The sequence below is a fragment of the Schistocerca serialis genome, chromosome 9 (assembly GCF_023864345.2).
Source record: "Schistocerca serialis cubense isolate TAMUIC-IGC-003099 chromosome 9, iqSchSeri2.2, whole genome shotgun sequence".
Classification (NCBI taxonomy): Eukaryota; Metazoa; Arthropoda; class Insecta; order Orthoptera; family Acrididae; genus Schistocerca; species Schistocerca serialis.
The window spans coordinates 364,209,820-364,219,807 of record NC_064646.1 but is presented as its reverse complement, the minus strand read 5'-3'; the positions used below and the strand labels follow the sequence as shown (position 1 = coordinate 364,219,807).

The window sequence follows — 9,988 nt, the reverse complement described above, 5'->3', positions numbered from 1 at the left end:
CACAGGCACATAGACACAGGCAACAGAGCATGCACAATGTCGGCACTAGTACAGTGTATATCCACCTTTCGCAGCAATGCAGGCTGCTATTCTCCCATGGAGACGATCGTAGAGATGCTGGATGTAGTCCTGTGGAACGGCTTGCCATGCCATTTCCACCTGGCGCCTCAGTTGGACCAGCGTTCGTGCTGGACGTGCAGACCGCGTGAGACGACGCTTCATCCAGTCCCAAACATGCTCAATGGGGGACAGATCCGGAGATCTTGCTGGCCAGGGTAGTTGACTTACACCTTCTAGAGCACGTTGGGTGGCACGGGATACATGCGGACGTGCATTGTCCTGTTGGAACAGCAAGTTCCCTTGCCGGTCTAGGAATGGTAGAACGATGGGTTCGATGACGGTTTGGAGGTACCGTGCACTATTCAGTGTCCCCTCGACGATCACCAGTGGTGTACGGCCAGTGTAGGAGATCGCTCCCCACACCATGATGCCGGGTGTTGGCCCTGTGTGCCTCGGTCGTATGCATTCCTGATTGTGGCGCTCACCTGCACGGCGCCAAACACGCATACGACCATCATTGGCACCAAGGCAGAAGCGACTCTCATCGCTGAAGACGACACGTCTCCAGTCGTCCCTCCATTCACGCCTGTCGCGACACCACTGGAGGCGGGCTGCACGATGTTGGGGCGTGAGCGGAAGACGGCCTAACGGTGTGCGGGACCGTAGCCCAGCTTCATGGAGACGGTTGCGAATGGTCCTCGCCGATACCCCAGGAGCAACAGTGTCCCTAATTTGCTGGGAAGTGGCGGTGCGGTCCCCTACGGCACTGCGTAGGATCCTACGGTCTTGGCGTGCATCCGTGGTCGCTGCGGTCCGGTCCCAGGTCGACGGGCACGTGCACCTTCCGCCGACCACTGGCGACAACATCGATGTACTGTGGAGACCTCACGCCCCACGTGTTCAGCAATTCGGCGGTACGTCCACCCGGCCTCCCGCATGCCCACTATACGCCCTCGCTCAAAGTCCGTCAACTCCACATACGGTTCAAGTCCACGCTGTCGCGGCATGCTACCAGTGTTAAAGACTGCGATGGAGCTCCGTATGCCACGGCAAACTGGCTGACACTGACGGCGGCGGTGCACAAATGCTGCGCAGCTAGCGCCATTCGACGGCCAACACCGCGGTTCCTGGTGTGTCCGCTGTGCCGTGCGTGTGATCATTGCTTGTACAGCCCTCTCGCAGTGTCCGGAGCAAGTATGGTGGGTCTGACACACCGGTGTCAATGTGTTCTTTTTTCCATTTCCAGGAGTGTATAAACATTATCGAATACGAGGATGTCACCGAGTTACTCCTCGAAGAAAAGGAAGGGCAACAAAATAAAGAAATATACCCAGTAGTCAAAATCAAAATAGGTGACTTAACGGTGGCCGCTATAATTGATAATGGAAGCCAGCTTTCAGCGATCTCAGAAGAGGTATTTAAGACATGTAAGAATGTGCTGAACCCACCGACTCTTGCCACACAAAAGACAAAGGTCAGGGGTGCATTACTTGGAAAGAGTATAGAAATATCTCAAGAGACACGGTTAGAATTCGAATGTCAGGGACATCATTTGACTGCTAATCTTTTTGTCATTCCTAAACTGTCCACCGATGTTATCATTGGTATGGATTTCCAATCAACGAACAAAGCCATAATCGATTTGGGTCGAGGAGAAGTCACATTAGGAGAGGGTGACAAAATCCATCTTAGTTTCGATGAACAGGCAATCCCAGGGCAGGTACGAAAGAGCTGTCTCAGACTACAGTTTCCAAACAAGGAGGAGTCAACAGGTGAAGCCGACGGCGGACAGGACAATCGAGATAGTACTTCTAAAGAAGCACAGTTAGTAGAAATACATAAGGAAATAAGCGAGAAATTGCAGGGCATAAAGGTCATAAGAGACGCAGGCAAAGCAGGGTTAGAGAATGTGCTAAGAAGGAATATTGAAGTTTTTCTCCCCAAGACGGGCTCCATAAAGGGCTATCAGTATAAATTTGACGTAAAGAGGCACAAACCGTTTCGAGTACCGCCGTACCCGATTCCGTGGTCGTACCGAGATCGTGTTTTTATCGAACTCCAGCTGATGCAGAGGGAGGATGTGATAGAGCCAGCAAAGTCACAATACAACAGCCCCCTCAGGATCGTAGACAAAAGGAACGGGGAAATTCGACTTGTGTTAGATTCCCGGCAGATCAATACAATCATAGTTCCGGAAACCGACAGACCCGAGAGGCTCGATGAGTTGCTGCAGAAATTTCATGGAGTTCCGGTGTTTTCCTCTCTGGATTTGAAATCCTGCTTCTGGCAAATCGAGTTGGATCCAGAATGTAGAAGATACACGGCGTTCATCGCATTTGGTAGATGCTATCAATTTAAGAGACTCCCCTTTGGCCTGAATATTTCGTCTGCAGCATTTATAAGAGGATTAGGAACAATTTTGGATGAGGGGTTGAGAATAACATGTTACGTTGATGATATCCCCATTGCGGAAAAGACATGGGAATCTCACAACAATCTTCTAGGAGAAGTGATCTCCAAATTAAGAAAACATGAGGTGACGGTAAATATAAAAAAGTCCTATTTTGGGGGAAGACAAGTACATTTTTTGGGTCATGTCATCTCAGGGGAAGGCATTATGCCAGACCCAGAGCAGATGAGGGCAATCGCAGAATTTGCAACGCCTACCACAAGGAAACAGCTGAGAGGTTTTCTCGGTGTCGTGAATTTTTACAAAAAATTCGTATATATAGAGGCATTGGCGACACCACGACTGTGTCAATTAACCGGAAAGAATGCTGCGTGGGTATGGGACAATGATGCAAAAAGCGAATTCAGTATTCTAAAATCAGCTCTGGTAAAGGCTCCGATTCTGTCACATCCTGATCTGGCGCATGACTTCTGTATGGCCACGGATAGCACGAAAATCGGGCTAGGCGTAATGGTCTTCCAAGAATATGAAGAAGATGGAGTAAAGATACACAAAGCGATCGCGTTTGGGAGTCGGGTGCTGAGTAAAAGCGAAAAGAACTACTCAGTAACTGAACTGGAGGCCCTCGCGATAGTGTGAGGGTTCCAGAAGTTCAAGTACTTTTTATTCGGACATAAGACACATGTCTATACCGATCATAGAACTCTGGAGTTCTTACTTACTGCCAAATTAACGCAGGGAGGCTTGCGAGATGGGTTGCTGTCCTCCAGGAATTCAATTTCACATTAGTCAAACTACCGGGACCCACAAATGTAATAGCGGATGCACTATCCCGTTCCCCTCTGGGGATAAACGATTATCAGGCTGAAGAACTGGAACAGGAATAATTCTCCATGTTCTATCTACGAAAAGTGGCATCTGAAAATTATATCACAGTGACAATGTGTGATATTGGGCGAGAACAAGACAAAGATCCTGTGCTGAGAGGAATAAAAGAAAAGTGGAAAGATCGAACGCAAGCCAGACTTAGGCAGCACTATCTGTTAAGAAATGGGTCCTGTTTTACAGAAGAAAACCGGGTGAGACGTTGTGGGTTCTGTGTGTGCCAGAGGAAGTAATAAACAAACTGATTTGTTATGCACATCTCAGTTACGCTCACTTCGGACCCAGGAAGCGCTTCTTGAAACCAAGAAGCGTCTGTCACTTCAAAAACATGGCGAGACGAATACGCAAGGTTCTCGCGGTATGTAAGAAGTGTCAGAAGGCGAAAACAAGTACTGTAACCATGCAGCCGCCTCTGTATCCCATTATTCCGGAGAAATTAAGACAAACAGCGGCGACGGACTTGATGGGTCCGTTACCAACCACACAAAGGGGATATAGATACATCATGGTGGTCTTAGAATTAACGTCTAAGTACGTCACCCTGACACCATTGAAAAAAGCAACCGGGACAACGGTGAGCAGGGGGCTACGTAAAGATTTCCTGGCACAGGTAGGGCCAGTAGAGTATATTTTGTCAGACAATGGGCCACAGTACAGGTCGGAGGTATGGAAGAGAACACTTGAAAGTAATGGAATTAAATCAGTTTTCATATCCCACTTCCACCCCAGTTCTAATCCCTCTGAAGGACAATGAAGGATTTACGGAACCTTTGCAGATTGTACTGCAGTAAGAAACACGCCACGTGGGACATCTTCATCAAAGATTTCCTGGAAGTACTTAATGAGATACCCCACAGCACCACCCTGTTAGCTCCAATCACGGTACTAAAGAACCGGGACCCGCCGGACAGGCTCCGTCAGTTAGTGGAGTTTCCTCCAAGAACACGGCAGCGACATGGGACTGTCGTGGAGAAAGCCCTACAAAATATCCGACGTGCAGGCGAGAAGCGCAAAGCACGAGCGGATAAAGGGGCGTGAGTACGACAGTTTGTGGTTGGGGAAAAGGTACTCATTAAGACCCACCGACTGTCAAACAAGCAAAGGAAGTTGTGCCACAAATTCTTCGCCGCGTATAGTGGGCCTGTGCGCGTGCGGAGAATAGCGCATGCCAACGCATTGGAAGTAGAATCCATAAAAACAGGAAAATCGCTGGGAGTGCATCCGATAACACATGTAAAGGCATTTGTGGAATGATGATCTGCAGACTTTGTACATGGAATTGTAGTAAATATAGGCTTTGAATAAGGATTTTGTTAAAGTGTCTTGTTTGTTTGTGTATATACTGATCATAGTGGTAGAATGTCTCGTTTATATGTGCCTATATTTTGTGTTTTATTATTAATAATGATATCTCGCCTCTCGACGTCGTGAAAGTGAAGCACTAGATTATTTTGTAAAAACACATGATTAAAGAATGGAATACAAGTATTTCTGTGCGTACCCCTAGAAAAGGATAGCTTAGGAACTCTGTAAATTACAGAAAAGTTCCCGTAATTGTATCTCCGTCATTGGAGAACATATTTAAGGTGGCCAGCCCCGTAGGTCGTTACGAGGATGCACCGACGCATCTCGTATGCCCCTGAATACGTAAGAGGTGGACAGCTATGCGCAGTTGCGTGAATTAGCGCAACCAGTGTATGTTAAAATGAACCGGATGTAATCATCTACAGAACGAACAGCATTTTTTTTTTTTTTTTTTTTTTTTTTTTTTTTTTTTTTTTTTTTTTTTTTTGCAGGACTTGTAGTCCGAGGTGATATGTTACAGTACAGCATCACCGGTCTATAGCGGTCTAACTGTGTTGGTGAGGCAGTAAATTTCCACAGGGCAGTGACTGCGTCACTGCAATTCACTTTGGAGGTGTGGCGGTGGGACTTGTAGTCCCGTACCACCCTCTGACGGTGATAGTACTACATGAGTCAGGCAGAAAAATTTTGCCTAACATGGGCAGGTGAAGGTGTGGCGGTGGGACTTTTAGTCCCGTACCGGCGTTTTTTTTGGAACAGCATTGATACACCAGAAATACTTGTTGATACGAAGACAGTGTAATAACTGCGAGTGTGAGCAGTGAGCTATATTTGTGTTGTGCCATTATGACATTGCTAATCCGAAACATGTTCACAGGCCTTATAAAAACCATTCGTGAGAAAAGGAGAAAACGGGAAGAAAATAGGGGAGAGAAGAAGTGTCGCAATAGAACACGATAAAGGACGCTATCCAAACTTCCAACAAAAAATCTTGGTAAGACTGACACATGTCTAAGTTTGTTGTGTTTTATACATGTTGCAGGCACAATAAGAGGGACGTCTGCAACATAGGGAAATCAGAAGAAAAAACAAGATTAGAGATAAAAAAGTAGTAAATAGTAGATATGTAGTCGGGTTGGCCAACACCGTGTTAGTCGTAGGAATTAGTAGCTAGAAATAGTGATGGGATCCTGTCCAGATAATATTGATTCCCTATCCCTTGATTGGGTGTGTGTGTGTGAACGACTGTGAAGCAAGTTGTCTTGTACATTCTTTATGTTTCTGTATAAAAAAATGTATGGTACTGATGGTTAAACATGAGCACTTTCCATGTACTAAAATTAGTTGTCTTAGTGTGTTAAGGTGGCGTAACTGAGCAAGAGGGAGTTGAAGCTACGACACCTGGCACACCACACACCAGCTGACATGGAACGAGGACGACAGCAACGAGGGGAGCACACAGCTGATGATGGTGATGGCATGCAGACCACGCCGTGAATCGACGGGGACGGTGGTCAACTCAGCAGCCAAGGAGAGGTGACATCCAGCACCTCTGTGTACGACAAAGAGGTCGGTCCTGGTCTCTGTACACGGTACGGATCGGGGGCAGCAATGAAGAGGTCCAAGAAGGTTTCTATATTTGTTGCTCGCCACGTCAGGTGGAGTGACAGCCCAGATGACCTTTTGTGCCTAATGACACCAACTTTGAAGGCCTGAGCAAAAAATAGGCTCTTGTCTTATCACGGTCCCTCCCTTGCCCTAAAACGTCTATCGAAGGAGCAATGACCTGTGGCTGAGCCGCGAGAGGTCACCGAACATAAATGCACCGATGGGGTCTTGTGCCTGTTGGACAAGATGTCAACAACGAGCTCTTAGGTGAAAGCCATCCTGCCTCAAGAAGATGCGGGTGCCTGTGGCGCCATTTCAGTAATCGACGTTGCTCTCGTCTCAGCCGTTAGCCATCCCTCAACTTGCTAGTCAGAACTAATGTCACTTCTGTTCCTGCAAGAAACTTGTGCCGTGTGTGTGAGTGTGTCAGTGTGGATTCAAATGAATAACATCCACCTCAAAAAAATGTAAAGTACTCATTTGTTCTGTTTATGAATTATGTTATAAGAAGGTTATGATGTTATAAATGTGCCATTTGTTAAAACGTCATACATTTGTCATGCCACATCTCTTTGTGTTAGAATAAGATTTCATACTTATACCTTGTTACAAATACACAACAGTGGTTGCTCAATACGCGATGATTCTTGTTATTTTGGTTGTGTTTCATAGATATGCATAAAAAAAAACGTACATGTGTGTACACAATCCCAGACACTGGACTGGGCCAGACCTTGTTGAATTGTGTAAAGATGACACTTACACCATGCACAATATAAACGGCCAGAGACCGTGAGACAAAAAAAAACCTTTATTTATAAAATATCAAACTGGCGTTTACATATAATTGAATGAGAGCAACCACTATTAACTTCACAAAATGTTACACGAGTATTGTTCATGTACGTTTTTAGTAATTTAAGTCGAGTAGGGATGGATAACAGAGAGTGAACGGACCTTAAGTTATAATTGCGGGTCTTGCCATTCAAATGACAAGCACAGAGGTGCTTAAACATGTGTATTTGCCCTTTGCGACGTGTGTCCTTGTAATATAATTGCAGTTTTCTTTTGAGTACTCTGACCAGTAATTGACTTAGGAATCGGCAGAGATTAAAGTAAAATTAGTCTAAATAATGACCACGTCTTTAACAGTAAATCCAGTCATTGAAGGCAGGTACCCAAGGAATGAGTGGGAATTTGCATCAGAGAGGAGGCAGTGGTAATCAATCGCCTGTAACTAATCACACGAACGGATTAAAAATACCAGTTATGGAGATATTAATTTTGTACCACAGGTCATCGCCTGTACTACAAAATTGATTTGAAGAGAGGGGCTATGTAAGATTGCAAGAACTATGCCACTTAAATGAAGTCATTAAAGATCACCTAACTCACATTGAGCGAACAGTAGGGCTGAACAAAAATGACTGACAAGGCACAATCCATCTTGTAGAAGTTATAGTATGGACGTATTTGAATAACTAATGTTGGGTGATGGTTTTTAAGTAATTCAGACGACATGAAAAACTTTGAGGAAACGCGTCGATTTAATGGAGGTTGGTTTAGCGCAGGGAAGTATATAGAGTTGACCACGGCGCGCGGCTGGGGAGCGGCGAAGGGAAGCAACAATAGGCAGCTTAGGGCGGCTCGTATCCCTGGGAACGAAGCTGCAGATGCCGCGGCCAAGGCTGCGGTCCTCCAGCCTCGGACAGCTTCTTGTTGTGTCCCTTCGTCCGATTTTAGCAGGGTCATTTGTCGGCGCGTTGTGTCGCTGTGGCATGCCGATTGGGCTGCACTTACCGACAACAAGCTTCGGGCCTTAAAACCTCTTCCCGTGGCTTGGACGTCCTCCTCACGCCCTTCTCGGCGGGAGGAGGTCGTTTTAGCAAGGTTAAGAATTGGACACTGCCGGTTCAGCCATCGCCATCTGCTGACGGCTGCGCCGGCGCCGTTCTGCCCATGTGGGCACTTGCTGACGGTTAGACACATTTTAATGTCCTGTCCTGATCTTAACACACTGCGCCTCGATCTTAACCTGCCTAATACTTTCGATGCCATTTTAGCGGATGACCCACGAGCAGCTGCTCGTGTTCTTTGTTTTATCAATTTGACACACCTCGCTAAGGACATTTGATGATGTTTTTTAATCCTATGCCTGTCAGTCTGTCTTTTATTGTGTTTTCCCTTTTAGTTGTTGTTGTCAACTTGTGCCTCGCGGTGCATTCTTAGAGTAGTCAGGGCGCTAATGACCATTGAAGTTGTGCGCCCGAAAACCACAAAAAAAAAAAAAAAAAAAAAAAAAAAAACTCTTGAGAAAGCGGTAACGCCGCCTTAGGATGAGTGACAGTGAGTAGGTGGTTGACCCCATGCTGGTGTACCGGGAACTTGTACGACTGTTGATAAAAGTCTGTCATCCCGTTTTCAGTTAAACATGCGAGAAAGCCGCGCAAAGCTCTTGTGGAGCGGTCAAAATATGCGTGTTCGTGACTACAGCAACTTCACGCTGAATTCACGGTCTGCAGAGTCTGAAGTAAATCAGGTCAAGAGCGACAGCATGAAATACACCGGCCTCCGATGGGAGTGTAGGACCAAGGAATTTGAAGTGCTCTCCTGGGAGTCAGAATTCCGGAAAAATTGGTGTTTCTGCAGATGCTAACCATGATGGGTGGCCTGGGAGGTGCTAAATAGCAGAAGTTGAGAGGAAGGGAAATTTAGTGGAAATTTGTTCACTTCCCAGAGCAAGCATAGGTCATCGCTGGGTAGCGATGCATAATTAACGTGACTTGTGCTGCAATTGGCGTAAGTGATATTGCTGGAGGGGAAACCGAGGCGAAGAGCGGACTGTGAGAAGTCTCCGTAGAGGTCTTCTGTTCCCAGCTTGCCTAGAGTGCGGACGTGGCGTTCTTGACTCAGCTTGCCTGAGAAAGAGTGAGCATCTCTGCAGTTTAGGACTTAGCATATGGAACAATTGAGCTTGGAGGTAGGAAGTTTTGGTTCAGCTATGTACTGAGCAAGATAGCTAGGAGTGAATAGATGAGCACAGCCTTGCAGCACCACGAGGTCAGCCGACGTCCACACAACGACGACGCTCCACCACGCTGTATTCAGTGATATTGCGCCTGCTCCGGCCACTGATTAATTTGTTGCATCACAGCGGCAAAGTTTCCAAGAGAGTTTCATGGGCCATGTACTGTAGAATTATATATGTGAAGATAGCAACTGTTCTCGAAAGAACAGAATACTGTTGATGACTGTGCAGCTTTTCCCTGGAATAAATGATGACTAACTGAAACCCTCAGCTGCCGACAGGTGCTGTTGATATACCTCGTTCTGGACAGTTGAAAATGTGTGTCCCGACCGGGACTCTAACCCGGGATCTCCTGCTTACATGGCAGACGCTCTATCCATCTGAGCCACCGAGGACACAGATGAATAGCATAGCGCGACTGCAAGGACTTATCCCTGGTACGCTTCCCGTGAGACTCAATTTCCCAACTGTCCACAATTCTACATATGTAATGTACCTTATTAACATTTGCCTATCCACTCATTACTCGCGCATGCTTTCGCGAGGAGATCCCGGGTTCGAGTCCCGGTCAGGGCACACATTTTCGACTGTCCACATCGAGGTATATCAACAACACCTGTCGGCAGCTGAGGGTTTCAGTTAGTCATCATTTATTCCAGGGAAAAGCTGCACGGTCATCAACAGTATTCTGT

At 46.5% G+C, this 9,988-nt stretch overlaps 1 non-coding gene across 1 annotated transcript; it reads right to left on the bottom strand.

The window, feature by feature from the left end:
* Positions 1–9,617: 9,617 nt before the first annotated feature.
* Positions 9,618–9,692, bottom strand: Trnat-ugu (transfer RNA threonine (anticodon UGU)). Its single transcript has one exon. It is a non-coding gene; the product is annotated as a tRNA-Thr (tRNA).
* Positions 9,693–9,988: the final 296 nt, after the last annotated feature.